This window comes from Sorex fumeus, unplaced genomic scaffold (genome assembly GCF_029834395.1).
Source record: "Sorex fumeus unplaced genomic scaffold, SorFum_2.1 ptg000077l, whole genome shotgun sequence".
NCBI classification, from domain to species: domain Eukaryota; kingdom Metazoa; phylum Chordata; class Mammalia; order Eulipotyphla; family Soricidae; genus Sorex; species Sorex fumeus.
The window spans coordinates 6,236,438-6,259,169 of record NW_026606134.1 but is presented as its reverse complement, the minus strand read 5'-3'; positions in this window follow the sequence as shown (position 1 = coordinate 6,259,169).

The window sequence follows — 22,732 nt, the reverse complement described above, 5'->3', positions numbered from 1 at the left end:
CTAATACTAATTCAAATAGATCAGAAAGTAAAAGACAGCTATCAGATAGCTTCATTCTTACACAGGAACATGGATTCCTAAGGCAAACAAACTGGCAAACTTCACAAAACCAATTACACAATGGTGGTTATGTGCCGGAAAGAGGAAGAAGGGCAGGAGGAATAAGCTGAGGAGTCTTTTTGTGAAATCAGAGCTTAGACTTTGGTGGTGGGAGTGTGGGAGTGATAATATGTACACATGTGGTTTTGTGCACACCACAGATACTTATCTGTGTTTGACATGATTTCATTTGTGCCATGCAATGTGGTCGGTGTTTGTTTGCAAACATGAGCAAGTCAGCCCTTTGTTTACTCTTTTATATATTTATTTTGAGATGTCACTTCTGCAGACATTTGATACTTTAAATCCTAATCTGAGTTTGTGAAACAATAGTGTGGTTTAGAATTAGGTAAAGAATAAGGTATCATTATTGTAGGGCTCAGGAGATGAAATGGTTCTTGTCTGCTATTGATCAGATGACCTATGAGTTGTTGCACTGGGATATGAATTGGTATCTGAGTTTGGAACTTCTCCAAGTCTGAGAAGTCTAGCCATGCACTAGAATAAGGTCAGGTTGGAATTTGATGCATGTTCCTAGAGGGATCTCGGTAGTTGAAACATATGTTCCCTAAAAACTGGATCTGAGAGGAAAAATGTCGTCCTAGTTATGTCACAGAAAACAGCCACTGTGCTGGTCTCTAAAGTCGGTAGCAAATAATTCAGCGCAAAGAGGGTTGGATTTGATCACTTTTTATTTCAGCTTTGGGCCCTTGAGTTACCCCTTCAACCAATCCTTATAAACGTTGAAGAAAGTGTGTTTCACTTTGTTAAAGGAAGAACTTCCAACTCCTAACCATTTGCATTTTCCAGACTGTCTTAATATAGTATTGTATTTTAAAAATAATATTTGGTTTCTTGTGCTTACATTTCATCCCCTTCTTTTTGTAACTCATGATATCTTATATTCCTCGACACTTTACTCTTGTAATGGCCCTTTAAATCATCTGGTTGAGCCACTTCATTTGAAATAAAAATACCCTGACTTTCCCTAAGTTCAGTTCACCAAACTGACCTAAGTAAATAGGAAATTGGCAAGAAAGGATGGAAGTTTCTTCTGCCCTCAATAAGAAACAGTACAAGTCAATCCTTTACAACATTTTTGCACTGCACCATTAGAAGTGGAATATATGCATCAACTCAGTCCTCAGAACAACTCTGTTCAGCATTTTCTATATTATCCCCATTTTACAGAAAGTAGAGGCACAGAAAAAATGAGGCACGACGTCCAAGATTGCATTTATAGTATTTTGTTTTTGTCTCTGGAGCTTTTGCTTTTGACCATTATTCTGTTCCTTTCCTTACGTCAACAGGACAAATAATTCACAGATTGTTAGTCTTTTCCTAGGCTTCTCCCTTCCTCAAAGGTCCTTAAGTTGCTGCATCTGCCAAGCTTTAGTAGAACTTCCCCCTTTTTGTGAAGGTTTACGTAATTCTTCCTGGCTTCTCTGCTCTTTTAATACCTTTTGTCTTGAGACTTATCACTTGGTTTATCTCTTAGATACATCACTTTGGCTCTATGTGCTCTTCTCTCCTCTGAAGTTAGTCATTTCTTTGAGAAAGAAACATCCCTCATGTCTTTGTGTATACTTGTGGATTAAACATTCTAGGGGAATGGATGTTATGTAATAAGAACTTGCAACTCCAATTCAATCAGCTTAATCAATGGCTGAATAAATAGTACTCCTACATTAAAAAAAACTTGCAACTTAGCACTTCTTACTTTGGACATGAATGAAGATATTTTTGAAGATGGATGTTGATAAATAAGAATGGTTTTAATTATCTTTTAACTCTTTAGGAGTGGGACTGTGATACGCCCAGTACTGCTCAGACTTACTCCTGGCCATGGACTCAAGGAACCATATAGGTGCTGGAGATCCAACCCAAGCTATCTGCATGCAAGGCAAACACCTTATCTGCTATACGATCACTCCAGCTGCTCTTTCAACTCTGTTTTATGTGTTTCTCTTTAGTTTGTTTTTAAAAAGGAATTTTAATTTTATGTCATTACAAGACACTGGCAAAATCAAGCATATGAGACCTTTTATTTTAAAGTTCAGTTGAAATGAGAGAATGGATAACCTTGAGTTAGGTGAATTTAGGTGATATTTTGATCTTGAGTTTGATGGGTTTGAATCTTAATTAGTTATACCCATCAGTAAATGAGCACTAGCCTGTGGTTTATTAAATAGTAAAATAAATGGTTGGGTGTTATTTTTTTATGAATCCCAATGACTGCATTTCTCATATTCATTAGTTGTCATTATTTTACAGTTATTGCTTAATCTGAAATAATGGCATTATGTGCAAATTATATGAGACCCCATTTACTGATGTTTCTCTGAAAACTATGCTTTGTGGCTTCTTTTAGTTATTCTTGCTGAACCAGAGTGAAAGCTGTTTCCTGTACTACTGCTCTGGGAATTCATGATCGAACAAACCAATTATTAAAGGATAACCATGCTACTTCTGGGCATTTCCTTGATGCATAACAGCCCCATTCTTTGATGAGTGACTTATAGAAATATTTAACCCATCTCATCTGACAGATAGCACATGCTCAGCAAAAGTCATGAACACACATCACTGACACTGAGAGGGCCATGTTTGCTATGGTTCCAATTTCAGCACTGCCAGGCATGAGAGGTTTCTGTTTTAATCACAACTGTGTTCTGGCTCAAACGTGTTGAATTGTTTGACCTTGATAGCCATCTCAACAGAATACATTTACAAGATAAGATAAAAAAGATTTTCATCAGATCAAGGTTAATTGTAGTTGATATTTGCTTAATAATTCATCCTCTATCTTTCAAGCTCAAGATAGAATAAATGAACTATTTTTGGGAGATGAAAGTTAGATGCTCTATTCAGTGCATCTCTAAAGTGAGTTTCCAAGTGGGAACATAATTTGAAGGGGATCTTTATAAAAAAAAAAGAGTTGCCTTCTAAATATCTAGGTCAGCAAGGCACATTTCAGGAATTATCCCTGTCCATGGGATGCTTGTTTGCTCAAAAAGAAAACTTCAGACATGGGTTCAGTGTCAAGAGATTTGATTTTAATATGAACTCTTGACTTCTGTGAATCTTTTTAAAAATGTTTTGTTGTCCTTAATTTCCAATTGTGTGTGCCGTATTTCCAAAAGTGTGTGCCTTATTTCCAAATGTGTGTTTCTCAAAGGGCTAATACAACACCCTGCAGTGAATATTGTACATATCATAGCTTGTTATATTGGTCTGTTAAAAATACATATGCCCAGTTGGAAGATCCTTTAGGACAGAGATTATTCTACTAACATTGTTCTTGCAGCATCTAAATAAGACTATGGTGGCCATTAGAAAGCAGTTACTAATTTTACTAATGATAATAATAATAGCCCACTGGTAACAAGCAAAATTTTACTGATACAGTGTTTTCCCCCAAATATAAGAATTCTATTTTCTTTCAAATTCAAAGCTAGTTTTTATCTGTGATTCCCACAGATGAGATGTTACTCGGGAACTCCTAATCATCTTGTTTTTATTTCACCTCTGGCCCGATCATGAACTGATGACTAACTCAAGGACATGTTTTTTAGTTTTCTCTGAAGTTAGAGACCACCCAAGTAGTAACGTGGGACTCTGTTTCTGAGAGTATTAACACTGCTGTAGGCATGCTATGTCATTGACGGATGTTCGAAATAGTATTTCTTTCCTTCATTTTGCAATCTGGGCATTAAGAATGAATAACAACACTTTACATATTTTGCAATGTATTATCATGTATCACAACATTCTCCCACTGAGTAGCTCTTCATCCTTACTTGCATCACCTCTGCCCATCCATCATAAATATGAATTAATAGAACTAGGCTAGATCTCAATACTTTATTTTTGTCCACGGTCTCATGATGCCCTCTATCATGACTTCGCTCTAGAAATTAACTTCAATAGTTCCTTTTTTTTCCATTCAAAGTCACAGTTTTATTTCCTTAGTCACACTTTCTGCTTTCATTCTCAGAATCATTATTTCAATATCTAGTGTATATGCATATATAACATTATACAATTAATAATTAATTATATGATTATCCAGTTAGTGTTTACATATTATATAACTCACATTATATAATTAATTATATGACTATCTAGTTAGTGTACACACTATATAACTAACAATATATAAAGAACAAACCAGATGATATTCTTATCCTGGTACAATATGGACTCTATCATTTTTTTAAACTAAAAAATCCCTGGGTAAGTTTCTATCCCACTTAGGGTCTAACTTAGGTTTAGGCTAACTCTAAAACAACACATGCTTCTCTCTCTCTAGCTATAACTCCAGCAGGTAGTAAACCATTTTTTTAAAATGTTTTCCTTGTTAGAGAAAGACATATAGTATGTAGTTTGAGGACATGTGAACACATTAGGAAGATACAGTAAGTAAGATAGAATTAATATGATTTATGAGAAACTTCTTTTAGGCAAAGAGAACTGTATAGAAGATAAGAAAGATGCTATTTAATTATATAGGGCTAGAGCGATAGCACAGCGGGTAGGGCGTTTGCCTTGCATGTGACCGACCCCGGTGACCCAGGTTCGATTCTTCCGTCCTCCTAGGAGAGCCCGGCAAGTTACCGAGAGTGTCTTGCCAGCACAGCAAAACCTGGCAAGCTACCTGGATGTATTCGATATGCCAAACACAGTAACAAGTCTCACAATGGAGAAGTTACTGGACCCGCTCAAGCAACTCAATGAACAAAGGGAGGACAGTGCTACAGTGCAGTAATTATATGACCAGGAAGAATAATTTACTTAAGAACATTCCGTAAGTATGTTCCTAACTTTTGTGGAGAAATTGGAGATAGATAAAAAGGTATGTAAGGGAAATTTTACTATAAGGAGCTCAGTATCAGAGATTACCTCTATGGTGAAATTATTCTTTTCATGGGTCATTTGATTAAATTTGCTGAAGATGCCACAGAGTCACTCATAAATGAGAGGCTGGGAAGGAAGATACTTTCAATAGAATTAATTTTAATTTCAGAAAATAAAACCAAATTCCTTACCCATTTTGAGAATAAAACAACTAACTATTTGAACCTAAGGTTACTTATTTACCAACAATCTTATCCACTCATAGATGCCATTTTTAATCACTCATTAGGAGAAAGTTGGACTGTGTTTTACTGCCAGCAATAAATGGGAAATATACTCAGTTGCTGGCAAGTTTCCCCAAGAGTTGAAGGTAGAAGACCCAAGAGAAATTTCTTTTTAAAAAACTCTGTTGTAGTTGCTAACATTGTCCTTTTCTGAAACCTCTTGCTAGGATGGGAAAATGAAAAGATCAATCAACTAAACTGTAGGAGACACACCTGAATGACAGTCAGGGATGAATTTTCCTACAGTTAACTTTTGGAAGCTGCTCAATTCACTGATCACTCCAAGAAGTAGGCTATGGCCCAAGGCTGTGAACTATTAGTCAAACTTCTTAATGACCATGTCACTGAAAAGGAATCATTCAGCGGAACTTGGTGACAAGAATAGACTCAAAAAAAAAGAATTTAACAAAGAGCAATTACTTACAGGAAAGTTCTTAGGATAAAGTTTATTCCAGAGAAAACTGTTCTGGAGCAATTAAGCAAGATGCTTTTAAACAATGCATTGTTGGGAAGAGTGATAGCTCAATGGGATGAGCACTTGTTTTGCTGGCAGAAGGCTCGGGTTTGGTCCCTGGTACAAATGGTCCCCTGAGCAACGCTGGGAGTAAACAACATGGAGTCAAAACAAAATAAAACTGCATTATTATAAAATTAGTTTTCAAAAATTTCCTTTTTGTAGGAAGAAAAGACATTTTATATTACACTTTCTTAACAAAAAACACAGTATTGGAAATAATCTGCACAAATGAGCCTTGGATCTCTACCTGGCTTGGTGTGTAGAATCATGAATGAAAACAAGGTTCAATGACCTGTCATTGATGTCTCATTGATTCATTTGGGTATGATAAAATGCCAACAAATCGGTTTTATTCTTTGGTAACTTGTTTATTTAGATGTTTTATGGATTATTTATTTCCCTGATCCAGGATAAAATTTAGATTTGCCTACTAATTTGTTACTTTATTTGTTCGCTTTAGTTCTAAGAGCCCATTACTAAATGGAGTGTTCAGTAATTATAAATATTATAGTGATAGATAATCAAAATATAGATATGTACAATCAACACAAGATTTATTTTACTTTAGAGAAAATATTCTCCCCGTCATGAACAACTTTGTAACTATGTATCTCATGGTGTTTCAATAAAAAAATAATATTCTATAGACATGAAGCTGCATTTAAATTGCCTTCATTTTAGAAACGTCGATAAAGCAGACTTGCCATTGTTATTTGAATTCCTTTGTATTATAGAAACACTGTTATTCAAAAAATAAGAATAGTTTCCAATATGCTTTCGAAGACATATCTTGTTAGGCATTTGAAATTTCTATATTTCAGTAATCTTGATTCTAATTTTAATGGCATTGCATCATTCAGACTGAGGTAAACCCCACCAAAGATTTAGCACATTTTAAACATGCACAAATATTATTCAATCTCATATTATCCTAGAAAAAATATGATATTAAAAATTTGGTAAGCCTAGCCTACAAATCAACTCTTATATGAAACTGACTAAAATCTTCTCATCTGAAATGAGTATGCATTTCATTAAAACACTGTGGCCTGTGTCCAGGATTGATGTAGCTAATTCCCAGATAGTAAATGTGAACAGAACAGTACTCAATTATGGCCCAGAGGGTTGACAACATTCACCTACAATGTGCCCCTCCTAAGTGGATGGATGCTATGAAAACAAAATGAACGAGATGTTTGAGAAAGACTAATAGGTGGCATAACAAAATAATAAGACCTATATGAAGAAGAATAAAAAGTATTGCCTTGGCAAAAGTTCGTCATACTCACTAACTAGTACACTGTTGTTGAAAGACTTGGGCCTGGAGGAGCTGGAAACTCAGATACTGAGTTCAGGGACTGCGGCTTGTTTGATGTTTTGAGAGCAGGTCAGTGTAGCAACTCGGTGGGACATGTCTTTTCGACAAAGTTCCAGAGGTAAATCTGTCAAATGCTGTCTGATGAAACAAGGTGACACTGAGGCTGATAAGATCAGACCAAGCTATTTCATTCTCCTTGACCCTGAGGACAGAGTTCATGCCTTTCTAAAGTAGTCACTGGCTAAGGATTTGTGACTGGTTGGTAGCTCTTTTGTGAATAAGAATTTGGGTAACAATGGTGACACTTGTTCTCTGTGTGCTGATTGCTAGAGATGACCAGCTGAAATATATGGCAGTATTCTGCTGAGACCTGACTGTCCATTATCAGCAAAATATCCAGCATCAACTATTCGGTAGGGCACTTGCCTTGCTTGCAGCCGGCCGAGTCGGGTTCGATTCCTTTGTCCCTCTCAAAGAGTCCGGCAAGCTGCCGAGAGTATCTCACCCACAGGGCAAAGCCTAGCAAGCTACTCGTGTTGTATTCAATATACCAAACACAGTAACAACAGGTCTCACAATGGAGGCGTTACTGGGCCGGCTCCAGCAAATTGATGAACAATGGGAGGAAAGTGCTACAGTGCTACAGTGAACTATTCTGATCACCTTAAGTAACATTCATCTTGCAATTGACATATACAAAAGACTTTCCTGTATACTGGCATTTTAACACATGAAAGAAAATTGATTTACCTTGTTCTTACTCACTTTTGGCAGCACTGTTTTGCTTTTGTCAAAAGTAATGATCGATCATGTTTAAGTTATGTGGTGAAATTTAATATACCATGAAAACCAAATGTTTTCACTTACATTCTCTACCTAATATCTCCTTCTGCCAAATATTCAATTTTACTTTTAAGTGTTTCATATGGTATTTATCCTCATATATCTAGTATGGGCTGCCATTACTATTTCTTGATTTTTTAAATTTTAATTATTCAGTGACTTCTAATGAGAGATGAGAATTTTTCTAACACCTTCCCTTCCCCTTTTTTCTACTTATAGACATACTCTATGCATTTGCCAAACTCCCTCACTCCAATTTTGAAATACTGTGACTTTATCTCTTTTGCATATAGCTATTTATGCAATTCACAGTTGCTCTAATTAATCATACTAGGTACTTTGTCATGTACTGTTTTCTTTATTGTACAACTCTCCTTGAGTAAATGATTGCCTTATATTTTAATTACATATCTTGCTTAGCGTATGATGGGGTTATGTCATGACAAAATGACAAATCCATCATAATTTGAAGGTATTGTAATTCAAAATGTATTTCATTCAGTATCAAGAAGACACTGGTACTACTTTGAATTGTAGAATGTTACTTTTCACTTGCATGATTGAGTGGCCAACTGGAGGTGTGGTTTACTGATACTATACAGTATCACAAGAGAGAATTGTTCTGCATGTCATGCACTTGGGAAAGAGCAAAATTCAAAGTATGTCTTTTACTGACTGCTTATCATTTCACAAAAGCATGAAGTAAAAATATCATTCATTTGAACCATTACAAGCTAGAAAAGATCTATACATAATTTTCTTTAAATCTGTCCTGTATTAATTTTCAGGCATTTGAACCCAACATAAATTGCCATGACTTGTATTCAAACACATCAAGCAGTGTCTCTTTTTGTTTTGCCCTACAGAGACTCATTCCTGTGATCCTGTGTCCTCTTTCTCACTTTCAAATACCATCTGCTACTGGGATCACTACTTCACCTTCACCTGAAATCTCTCTTATGTTTATTTTTATTTGGGACAGTTTATTTATCTATCTATTTATTTATGTTTTGATTTTTAGGCCACACATATAAGGAAGTACTTCAGAGCTGACCCCTGGCTCTGTGCTCAAGCACATACTGTACTTGAACTATTGTTCTTACCCATGTTTAGGTAGTTTCTTTGGTTCTTGAGGCTCACTTTCTGGTTCACATATCTGTTTTGTGACAGACAACACTCTCTTTTATAGCTCCTATGGAAGGACCTTAGAAAAATTTTTTGAGGTATTGCTTTTTAGTCAGGTTAAAATATCATGGGCTCTTTACCAGAGCAAGAGCAGCATTGAAACTAGGTCATTATTTGTTGGGAGGAGGCTGTAAAATGCTTAGTGAGCCCTTCCGAGATATGACACAACTAGGGACTACTATCAGCTTCTCATAAAATATATCTCAGACGAAAGAAACTTTAAGATATGACAAAATATCCTGTAATTCTAAATCTGGCTGGAACCACCAATCTCTGTGAACAAATCACTCTAAACCTTTGTTGCTTAGCCAGAGACAGTTGGGTTTACAGTTCCTCATATTGATTTTTGTAATCTTTCAGAAAATCAAAGTAATGAATATGTTCTCATCTTTTATTGGCACAGTGATTGAATTTTAAAGTCAGTGGACCTAAGTAGTGCAGGGAATTTTCATTACCTTTGTTTGATTCTGGCTTCATGGTTCATATTTCACAAGATTAGTAATTTACCCATTCTGAATTTGAAGGAAAAAAGTGATAAATGGTTTCCTCCACACCTTATTTTTCTGATATTTTAACCTCTGATTAATAGTTTTCTATGTTTGGAATTATTTTTAACAAATAAGCACTCTAGAACTGCCCGTTGTTCATCAATTTGCTCAAGTGGGCCAAGTAACGTCTCCAACAAGTCTCACACTGGAGGAACGTCTCCATTGTGAGACTTGTTGTTACTGTGTTTGGCATATCGAATATGTCACGGGTAGTTTGCCAGACTTTGTCATGTGGGCAAGATACTCTCCGTAGCTTGCCAGGCTCTCGAGAGGTCCAGAGGAATTGAACCTGGCTCGGCCTGGCAGGCTGTGCTCAAGGCAAACACCCTAACTCTGTGCTATCGCTCCAGCGATAACAATGTTAACAAAATTAACAAATAAATCTATGGTTTTAATTGAATCACTTTACAAATAAACAAATGCCCTAAGAGACACGTAGAGATAGTAATTTATGGAACAAAGATGGAGTTTATTGTCTAAATGTAGACCAAAGGTATTATTATATGTTCCACACACCTACTTTATTTCACTCCTGAGAATATAAATAAAATGCATCTTCAACTAAATTTTGGTCAGTGCGATGGAGCAGAGTAATATATGTTTGTTCATAAAATTATTCCATGTACAATTGTACTCTCTTTATTCATAATAAACAGAATTTGTCAGTTGAGTGAGAAAACAAAGAAAGGAAAGAAAGAAAGAAAGAAAGAAAGAGAGAGGGAGGGAGGGAGGGAGGGAGGGAGTCTAAATAACATGAATGAGTCCTGCTCTAAATAAACTTTTATAATTGAGTCACTGAAAGTTTAAGGTTAATGATTTTGCCAATTCATGTAATTTTGTATGATAGAAAAAATTAAAAGCAGAAAGCTGTCCTAACAAAAACATGGAAATATATCTCAGATTTATTAGTCAGGCAGCAAATGGCAAAAAATAGAAACAGTGGATAGATGATGACTCATGTTATGCTGTGTCAAAGTTTTCACTAGACTGTTTTATGTATTATGCTGTAGGGAGACCATATACTCTGCTAACAGACCTAATCAAAGTGATTGAAAAGAACTTCACTGTTAGTATATAAGTTATGAGAGATGAGAATCTATCAGGGTGCCATCAAAAACGAAAGGATATGGACTCTGGAAATATGAAATTTCATAACATTGAAAAATTCAATTGCTTCTATACTACACAATACTTAGAGCAATAAATGTCCACAAAAATCTAGTCTTGAGGCAAACAGATTAAGGATGAGATCCATTTTGGTCTGACAGCCTTGAGGTAAAAGCCATTCCATTAAAATAGAATTGGGGGATGATAAGGCAACTACAACAGAGATAAGGGTTATGTTAGAAAAGAACATTTAGATAAAATTTCCCAATAAATTATCTATAAGAGGAATGTGCCACAACAAAACTTAGTTCGTATGTATCAAACCTAGAGCTAACATGTAATTCAACCATGAAAAGTTGGAAGTCTTCCCCCTCTACATCAGAAACAATGAAAGAATATTCACTCTCACCACTTTTATTCAGTATAATACAGGAAGTGTTAACCAGGCAATTTCTTCAGAAAAAGAAAACATTATACAAATAGGAAAGATGTCAACATTTTTTTTCTGTTTTCCAGTGACATGATCTTGTATATAGAAAACCTTAAAGATGTCACCAAGTAATGTATTCATTTTATTTACTCATGATTCTTTGAGACTTCTCAAACCATCATAGCTGGGTCAGCTAGACTGAACTCAGCAGGAAAATTTGACCTCTGTAGGTAACTACTTTGGGGATGCATAGACTTAGGTACCAACAGACAGGTCAAAGAACTGGGCATCTTTCCATATGGTTCAGTTCACTATCCTGGACTCTTTACATGATTTCTTCAGAGTTTCTAACAGCAAGAGAGAGGAACTGCCAAATACTCAAAGACTTTTCAAGCTTCTATTTGCATCAAATATTACCCTAACAACTGAAGAAAATCATATGGCTGAATTGAGATCCAAAGGATAGGAGGAATATATCTCACCTTTTGGTGGGAAAAGTTTAAAGTCACATTGCAAATAAGTCTTCATAGAGATAGGACATATGGCCTTTTTCCCCCTCACATGTTTGATACTGGATGAAAACAGAACATCAGGTCCTGACAAAAGAACTGAGGTTTCCAAGTTAGGGTACTGTGGAAAGACAGGGTCCTTTGGATAATAGTAGTGGAATGACATTTTGGTGGTGGATGTGTGGTGCTGAAGCATTGTTCCTATGAAATAAACATGCAAACATTTACTTTTTATAAACTGATCTGACCTTTACAAATTGAAAAAAAATCTCTAATTCATCCCAAAAATTCACCTCTGAGAACAGTCACTTTTCCTTACACGGATATCTTAGGGGTCATATGGAGAAAATACTTCAGTCACAGGATGGAAGGTTCTTTGTCTCTAATTAATTAGTACTTAATATGAGCATAAATCCCCCCCACACACACGGCTTGTATGTACACACACATACACACAGCACACACATACACACACAGCATGACTCCAGAATTAGAAACTTTTGTTGTGATCAGACAGTAAGATTTGGGGATTGATTGTTACAACATTCCTCTTTACTTATCCTGACTCTGATAAGCTTTTACCTTAATAGTTTATATGCACATTAAGTGAAAAATGCATTATTATTACTATTATTATTGATTATGTGACTGTATGATGTGCTGAAATCATTGTAAGTCCTAAAGTACGTTTGCCAGAGACTTAAGCAATGCATGTAGTTATTTAACTTCCCTAGCAAAAGAGGTGACCAAAATAATGAGCCACTGCAATGACTCAGGGGTATCAGATAAAGGTTTGATTGAATGATCAGGGACTCAGAAATTTGCAGAAGAGTAAGTTGGGTAGACACAGGTATAATATGGAGAAGTATAGGTATAATGTATTTTCTGGGGGTGTATAGGTATAATATCATTGCTCAATGAATTGAAGAACAAAGAACGTGGTTATGAAATAAACTGCAAGTTTACATGGCCTTCAGAATATAGAATTCCTCTATGAATAGCTTTCTATGACTGCCCCTTACCCTAGTCTGCAAAGGATAGAGGACAATGAAGACTCCCCAGAATGGCCTGATTTCTCCGCAAAATAGCCAGTCTCTTGGGTAATGATGTTTATTTTCACTGAAGGACATTATGAATAGGAATTTGCCTTCTGATTACAGATTTTTTGCCGCTAGCATCATACACAGATATTGTAGATGCCTCATTCACTGTCTTTATATTCCACAGAACATTGTTTTTGTTTTGAAGCTTTGGAAATGAGACATTGGCTCATATTCTTACAATGTACTAGCTGGTCATATACCCAGTCACCCAAAACATATCAGAAGGTTGATGAAATGAAAAACTAAAATTACTAACAAAAACTTGCAGGTTTGGGGGGTTTGATACCATGAAATATAGGCATGAAACTTCTGAACAATTTATAGACATTGTATAAATTCTTATAACTAAAAAGGTGGAAATAAAATGATTTTGTTTCATTATTATCCCTAATGATCTCTTTGTCAAGCTATGCTTCTCATCCCTTAAATGCCTGAATTTTATGGTTTAAATGTCTTAGTTCCTAAAGGAGTAATGTCTGTCAGGTTCACACTACTAAGGGTTACATTGACTATAAGTTGCAGTTGCCAGCAGTCACTTGAGTTCTTCATGACAGTGAAAGAGCAGTTGAGTAAGATAGTTATTTTCTGGGGAGATTGAATTTGATTATCAAAGGAAAATAATGGCATTGCATACTACAGAGGAGGGAGTTTATATTTTGAATACAAAAAAATTTTGTACACCATTCCCCCTTTTAAGTACTTCAATGCCCAGATTATTTTCACCTCAAAGTTAATGGAAGACTAAAGCAACACAGCAAATCAAGGCATTAATTCATTTTTCAGATTCCCAGGAATAAATTAGGTGGGTGGTTGTCTTGAATGAATGGTGATTAACAGCTGAGAATTTAGCTTAGTGCATAGGGAGCATAGGACCAGTTATGTAACTGAGGACCATGCTAGCTATACCTATTCTCTCATGCATTTTTGGTATGCAAACACTTTTTACATATATATGCATTAGCATTAAGATTTCTACAAATTAAGTAAGGATGCTGTTTCTGAGCACTCCCCAGGTCTGGATCTCTAGCAGAGAGGGTAAAACGTTGGTTTTCTCGGTTTGGAGGAGGATGAACAGGTCACTATTTGACTGAGAGTAAATAAGACCCTATTCAGCAGAAGACTGATGTTTGAATATATGCATAAGATTACAAATGAACACAGTTTTTTTTTCCAATCAGGAAGTCATCATATATTTTTTAGTCTAGCCCCATCTCCTCCAATTAGGCCTTCTCTTCTCAGTAGGATCTAGTAAATAGAACGGTTTTGGCCAATGACTGGCCCTCCGCCAAGATGTGAAAGGTGAGAGGGAACAATATTCCATTTTCTGGCAGCAGCTCCTGGCAGACACAGGGCAGACAGCAGACTTGCAATGTGCAGTGGCTCCCGGGTGAACTCCCGCAGACACCTGCTCTACTTCCTTCCTTTCTGCACTCCTGAAAACCAGCAGTGAGTTCTATGGCATTTTCCCCTCAGTTATTATGAAACTTTGAACATTAATTCATTCATTATTTGGTTTTGATCATACTTAGTTTGTGCTCAGGGCTTACTCCTGGCTCTGTGCTCAAGGATTATTTTTGGTAATACTCAGGAACCAGGAATTGAACACAGGTCAGCCAAGTGCAAGGCTTAATTGGTCTTTGAGCCAGTTTTGTAAGCAATTTAGTTATTGTTTTATCCTCTTGCTAATTAAAAAAGTCACAACTTCTAATCAATACTTGATTCACTCCTTCTTTTCCTTCACTATACCATACTTACACCCACTCTGTCTTCAATATTGTGGGGGTATTTTTGGAGCTAATAGAGGAAAAACGTGGCTATAGCTTGGTAGTACTGCTAAATATCAGCTACCCCACCCCCCGAATTAGTAGCAAAAATACCTGCAACCATTTTATGATGCTTAAAAATCCCATTGGGCAAACCACAACACCCAAAGGAAAGAGAACAAAGGGGAATGCCCTGCCACAGAGGCAGAGTGGTATGAGGGGGATGGGTGGTGGGAGGGATACTGGGACCTGTGGTGGTGGAAAATGGGCACTGGTGAAGGGATGGGTACTTGATCATTGTATAACTGAAACCCAAGCACAGAATATTTGTAAGTCTACAACTGTACCTCATGGTGTTTCACTAATAAAAACTTAAAAAAATCCCATTGGATCCAGAATTTTGATATGCTATGACATTGGAGCTTGTTTCTGTGGTATAACATATTGGCTAGTCTATAAAGGGGCAGAAGACTGAAGTAACTGGACAGCTCCTTCCAGAATGCATCTGCCAGTCGGCTTGCGTGCCTGGTCCAAGAGGACTTGACTTGGGTTGCTGTCTAGGGTGTGCACACATAGTCCTCCTGGTGGCATTGTCAGGGCTTCTGAAACTTGCTGACTCCCTTTTTGCTTAGAGAAGAATTCATGGGTTAGCACTACCAGAAAGACGTCAGATTCATTGCATGTTTTATTTTGAATTATTTTTATTTCTTCTATATCCACAAACTTTTTATTGCTAGTAAATTCTTTATGATATGCCATCTCCAGTAAAGTATCCCCATATGGGTCTGGACTCAAGTTTAACAAGGTAGTCTGCAGCTTCCCCAGGGCATGACAGACTTGGGAAGTCAAACTTTTCACCCATGACTTAGGACCCCGAGTCTGTGCCAGCAAACGAGAGAAGATGCCCCTGTGTAATGACTTAGCCCTAGAGATTGCAGTGTCCCTTCCAATGAGCTCTATTATTCCATGGCAGACATCCAAAGAGAATCATAAACTCCAAATCGGAAGGCAGAGAGCCTAAGAGTTTGAGAGCCATGTTTGAATTCTATGCCCTCTCTGATTGACAAGATTACATTAGTATTCTTGTCATTGAAGTCCTTCCTTCCTCAAAGCTCTTTCTCATCATCAGGGTATCGTTACAAATGCTATTTTATGAATAACATGATTTGATACCCTATAGTATAAAGGATGAGCACCCTGACAATGAAGCCAGCATCTCAATGAACTCCCCATCTAAATAACCACACTTACTCTTCCTGGAGTGTCTAGAGCCAAAAGAAGGTGACAATAAAAGCTGCTTCAGAAGCTTCCTTTAAGACTTGCATTGAATGGTGGTCCCCAACAAAGGATGTTTCATGGAAATGTGTGAGTGCAGCCTTCTTCACAAAAGCTTTTTAATGCAAGTGTAATTCAGAATCTTGAGATCAGCATGAGGAAGGAGAATGAGTAAACCCAATAATTGTCTTTATTAAGAGAACTGTTGTTTGATTGAAGAAGGAAGAACTATGTGAGTACTAGATAATTTCTACTTAAATTACTTTTCTTTTATCACATAATTCCAGGACTTTGTTTTATAATTCTTATCAATAGTTTAAGTCTTAATACTTATACTTTTCCAAATAAGTATTAAAGTTTTTAAAGATTTTTCCTGTACTATTATATAAAATTTCTCATAGCAATGTTTCCGTGTATATTTCTTATCACTATATCTGTTGTTTCTTAAAGTATTATAGAAAAAATAAGATGACCTCTATTTATATTAAAAACATTAACTAAACAGATATATTTCCAAAAAAAGCCCAAATCAAATATTAAGCCCTAGTTCAAGCAGAATTTCTAATTGGAATCCATAATATATATGATGAAATCATTTAAGATGCTTCATGAAAGTGGTTAAGATGGAGGTGGAATTTAAGGAGATTGGAAATTCACTGTGGGAACTGTATATTGGAGGTGCGAGCAAACCTTATCTATCTTTATATTCCCACTTCCAATGTGAGAGTCTGGCACATAAATAGGCTCTTATGATAGTTAATTGAATAGAATTTATGTAAGAAAGCATTCCAGAAAAAGAATAGCGTGAGCACCACATAAAAGAAAAACACAATTCAATATTCTAAACCTATTGGTTTGACTGAAAGTCCTTTTTGTACATAAACTCTAATTGATTTGCTACCTATTTCATTTTGCTTAGAAGAAACTTCCATTCTCTTGGAAATATGCCCAATAGGAAGAGACAACCCTAACATTTGCCAGTGCCAATGCCTTGTCCAATTGCACTGTTATGAAGACAGAAAGCTCTTCCAGTATTCCCGATCAATTATGCTTACTAAACTATGGACTCTTCAGTTCTCCTGCTCATAACATCTTCCCTCTTTCCCATGCCTCTGAATGAGTCTACCCTTAAGTAAATCTGACTGGTTGCTCCCTTTCTTTATTTCATAAAGTTTTTCTTGTAGCTGCATGTATGACTATTGCCTTATAAAAAAGCCAAATACGAACCTTTTCTATATTTTATGTGCCTCCACACTATTTTTTTTCAAAGCCTATTTCCTTTTATTAATAGGAGAATAAAACGAACTGTTTTTCTACCTCAATTTCTACTAATTTAAATAGCAGGTATATTCTTTTTTGCATGTAGCAGTTGCACAATGTACTGTACATATAAAACTACTTTTTAAAGATGCCATAACAAAAAAATTTTTTGCCCATTTTAAAATTGGGGCGACCTCTAATCACCCTTGTAGGTGTTACCATATTTGAACCCTATCAAATATGGTATGACAATTCCAGAAGATGGGTATTTAGTGTCTTATGATGTGTCCGCGGTTCGCGGCCGCGCGGGTCTGGAAAGCGTCCTGGAGTGTGGCGGCGACTGGGTAGTGGAGGGAGTGTCCATAGTGGAAGTCTGCCAGTGGGGTATTTATCTGGGTAGGGTGGGTCTTCTGTGCGCAATCCGATTCCTGGGTGGTTGATGGAAGCAGACAGGGTAGGGTAGGGTGGGGCTCCTGATTAGAATCCCATTGTCACCTGTGGTTGGGGGGAGCAAGCAGAGAAACTCTGTTCCTGGGTCTGCCGAGCTGGAGTCAAGGTCTCAGAGAGTTCCGCTTATCTTGTTCTGTGGGTCTTCAGTGGTTGTGTGAGTCTTGGCCGGAGCTGCCACGTGGGTCTGGAAAGCGTCCTGGAGTGTGATGACGACTGGGTAGTGGAGGCTCTTCACTCTCTACCTGTATGAATGCAAGGTTCCATCCCAATGGAAAACCAGCAGGACCGTACTACTATTCAAGAAGGGAGACATCCATAACATTGGCAACTATCACCCGATCTACAAGTTGTTCACTCGAGTCATCCTAAATAGGATTGGCAGAACTCTAGATGAAGGACAACCATGCGAGCAAGCTGGGTTCCACAAAGGATTCAGCACCATCAACCATATCCACACAAGCTCATTGAGGTTTCTCAGGAGTTCAAGATGCCACTCTGTTTAATGTTCATTGATTTAAAGAAGGCCTTTGATTCTGTTGAGAAGGAAGTGGTCATTGAAGCCCTAGCCAATCAGGGCATTCAAGCCCAATACAGCAAGATCCTCCGTGAGCTGTATTGCGGATTCACTACCAGGATCTCACCATTCTACAAAGAAGTGATCGTTGATGTCAAGAGAGGGGTTTGGCAGGGTGATACCATTTCACCAAAGCTCTTCAGTGCCACCCTCGAGAACATCATGCGACGACTGGAATGGGAAGGAATGGGAGTGAAGATAGATGGTCGGCAACTACACCACCTCCGCTTTGCTGATGACATTGTTTTAATAACACCAAACATCAGCCAAGCGACACAAATGCTGGCCGACTTTGACCGTGAGTGTGGAAAGGTAGGACTACAGCTGAATCTTACGAAGACAATGTTTATGAGAAACAGCCTCATTCCTGATGCCCCATTTGCTCTCAACGGAACGACCATCTCCGAATGCAACAGCTATGTGTACCTAGGTTGAGAAGTCAACATGACAAATGACCTGGCACCCGAGCTGCGCAGGAGGAAGAAAGCGGCTTGGAACGCCTTCAAGAATGTCGAAGAAATAGCTAAGAGGATGAAGAACCTCCGGCTCCGGGCACATCTCTTTGATTCCACTGTTCTTCCTGCATTAACATATGCCTCAGAGACCTGGGCCCTGCGCAAACAAGATGAGAATGCTATTCAGGTCTCCCAAAGAAGAATAGAAAGAGCTATGCTTGGAATATCATGTTTCATTCAAATGAGAGAAAGAATCCGGAGTTCTGACATCCGTCGATGATCAAGAATCAGGGATGCTGTCTCATTTGCCAAGGTGTCAAAAATCATATGGGCTGGTCACGTAATGGGATTTAAAGACAACCGCTGGACTAGAGCTGTTACTGACTGGATTCCATGGGATGTCAAAAGACCACGTGGCTGCCCACCTACCAGATGGTCATACTTCTTCGTCAAGATCATGAACGATCGGTCTGAGGCTCTTCATGTTCCCAGAGCGAACAGATGCCACTGGGCTACACTAGCACGCGACAGGGACAAATGGAGACGTTACTGGCACCCGCTCGAGCAAATCGACGACTAACGGGAAGTTAAGTGATTAAGTGCTTTAAAATTAGGCTGTTTGATTAAAAATTTTATTGAGGCATAGATTTTTTTCCAAACATCCTAGGTACCAATTACTTACTAGACTTACTTGGCTTTTGTTATGGGTCATACCCAGAGGTACTCAGGACAAGGCAACTGCCTTTCTCACTGTGCTATCTCTCTGTCTCTCACATTGCCTTTTAATGAAATGGCAATTAGAACACATCTCATTAGGCCAGTGTGATATTATAAAGAGAAAAAAGTTGTAAAATTCATAAGTAGGTGCTTCATATCTAGTAGATGGTTATTAATCTATTCTTGTTATTTCTTGAGAGTTTGTTCTCGTGTTAAAAGAAAAACACCTAAAATGCCACAACAAATAATTAAAATTGTAAACAGCTTATGTCAATATATAAGAATTCATAACTCTTCAGGAAAGGCAAGTATCTTCTAGAAAAAGTCTGATAAAAAATAAAACCAGAGAAAGGAAACTTAAGTATGTAATAAAAAACAAACACTAGTACTCTCTGAAAGTGTTCCTCTATTTTTCTTTGTTTCTTATCCAGGATGAACTAATGTTGAATTTTAATGAGAAGAATTAATTGCTTTACAACTAAGTTAAATACAGACTCTTTATTATCAAATAGGCCTTTTGAAGGGCTTTAATTTTATCATTTATAGAATGGAGATAATCATGTGACCATTTCTTGGGTTGATTTACTGACATATAACTTTACCACATGTTGTGTACTCTCTTTTCTATCAATAAAGGCATATTTATTAAATGCACAAACATAGTTCTGAAAAACTGAGCTATTCTAAAATAGGGTTTTTATTTTGAAAACATTTTTTAAAAGGGTACTAGCAAGCTTAGCTAAATTGGAAGAAACAATGAAAGTAATCTTCATAAAATTCTGCAGAGTATTTCCTCCTTGAGAATGGTTCTGCAGATTAGAACATTGCAAGATGGGAATGGATCCACCATAATATTGCTTTAATTAAACCTATTCAGATCTCCTCAAATGGATTAGGAAAATCTGAAAAAGTCCTGGGACCATGTGTGGGTAACAGGTGATAATCTATATTCTCTTGGGGTGATACATAAAAGTCCCATCTTTTATAAATCTCCAAGCTTATTTCTCTTTTTCCACATCACTCTTCGGTTCTTTAAGCAAGTTAAAAACCTGGATAATTGTATTGTCATTATTATATTTTATCGTTTGTTCTACTGATATATAGTACTTATACTGACTTGAATTTAGCATAATTTATTTTGATAAAGCAAGAGGGAACAGAATATCCAATATAAGCTGAAAAATTGGTGAACTCTCTTTTGAATGTAAGTGTGACTACTCAGTCTAATTGTAAATGGGCACTTACCTCTTGGAACTGACTCATTTCTAGCCTTTCTTTTCTCTAGGTCTCCCATAATAGAACAGTAAACAATTCCAGGACAGGCTATTTGTTCTTTCTGGCTTCCTTGGTTCTTCACCTAGCATCTCCAGCACACGCCAGTCCTATTTAAATAACAATTATCCCACACTGAGTCAGAACAAATAATAAAGCTTACTGCAAATTCATTTCAAACCCCAGTGAACTGAGAAGGTCAAAACCTGGGGGGAAAAAAACAACTAAAATAATAAATAAATTACTCAGTCTCTCTCAAGCTCCAGAAGCAATTTGTACAAGCAAGTGGCAGAAATAGCATCGGAAATATCTTGTCAAATGAGCAAAATCCCCCCTTGTCTTAATTTAATGATAGATCACTTTTGTACTTCTGCCCAGTCATTATATAGTGATTAAAGAGAATTTACAAAGTATGTGACTCATTTTAAAAACTTCATACAAATGAACTCATTCAATTATTACAATAACATGCATAAGCTTGATACTATTCTTATCTTCATTTTACAGAGAAGGAGAGTGATGTATGGAGAAATTAGGAGTTTTCCCAAGTTCACATGGCTAAAATGGGATCAGAGATTGGACCTATGTAGCTCCTGTCAGAAACCCCCAATTCCTGGCAAATAGATTCTACTACATTTGGGAAATTTAAATACAGGAAGAATGATTGAAAATATTCTACCAGTTTCCTGCTCTTTTTCTCCTTTTGGAGCTTTGACCAGAACATACTTTCCTTAGGAAAAGTGGGAAAGAGGGAGCTTTCAGACCCATTGCTGTTCTTTCTCCTTGCCCTGTAGGAGAAAGAACAGAAAGAGCAGGCTCTTGTTTCCCTAAGAGGCGAAGGAGACAAGATCATCTGAGGGCTGGAGCTTCTCTTTCTGGCCTTAAGTTTAAATTGGGGAGATAGCTTGAAAAAAGAGTCTGGAGAAGCTAGAGTAGTGGCAACTTGCCTCTGGATAGAAACTGAGAGACTGAGTCTTAGAACCCCTTGAACGAAGCTGACATATCCACATGGTGAAATCCAATGGGAGAAATGGCCTGAAGATTCTCAAATCATGGCAGGCAGCCTGAAGCTCTCAGACACCCTAAGGTTCATGCTGAGAGTGTTCAAATCTCCATGAGAGAGAATATCATGTGGAGACTCTTTGTGCAAAGCCCAAAATGCAAATGGATTGCAAGAGTCTTGGTTGAACAAGCAGGGCTCTGCTGCCTTGGGGGGTCTGTGGTGCTAGTGAGAGGAAAGATAAGGTTGAGTCACAAACAGGATCCTCCAGAACATGATAAAATAATGCAAAGGCAACCCAGAGGCAGACCACTTGCAGACTTCAGCTGCAAGTGCCCACCAGAGTCCTCTAGTGAGAGTCCCAGGGACCGGAGATCAATGGCACAACAAAAGGTAAGAAAGACACCTACCCTCCCTCCTTGTGTTCAGCTTTAATATCTGGAAATCATAGGGATCTAATCACACTACAGCAGCTAGAGTGCTTGCCTTGTATGTGGTTGACCCGCATTTGATCCCATATGGCCCCTGATGTGCCCCCTCTGGCCCCCAGAGATCCCTGAGCATAGGGCTAGGAGGAAGCCCTGAGCACTACTGGGTGTAGTTCCAATACAAAAGAAAAATTGGGGAAACATAAGACAAATCTCTTCAAGTCTCATTCATTCCATGCAAATATCAAGTCAAATATCTAGAAAAGGAGCTAAATCTAAGAGTGAGATTGAAATAGCTACTTTAGACATTGACTTCCTTAAGACACCTTTGTATTATTCTATTACAGCTCGATTGAATTAAAAAATTAAATTTTATTCCCTATTATAACTGAAATGGTAGTGATGGGGATGGCTAAAGAAATGGGAGAGCTTCTCTTTAACTTAATAATTATGGTGTTTTAAATTTTTATTTGGCTGGAAGATTTTCTTTAAAACACGACTGTCTCTGCATCAATCGCTGCTCAAAAGTCAGAAAGCAGTGTGATGTCTTTCTTCAAACTTTTTTCAAGTGGCACTTTCATTTAGACATTGATTATTACTGCAGAATAAATGGTGCAACATAACTTTAAACATCTTAAAGAAGATTCTTTAAAGGGTCAGAGAAATAGTAGAAGGATTAAATTGCTGCCTTGTACGCGGCTAACCTTGATTTGATCCCTAACACCACGTATGGTCCCC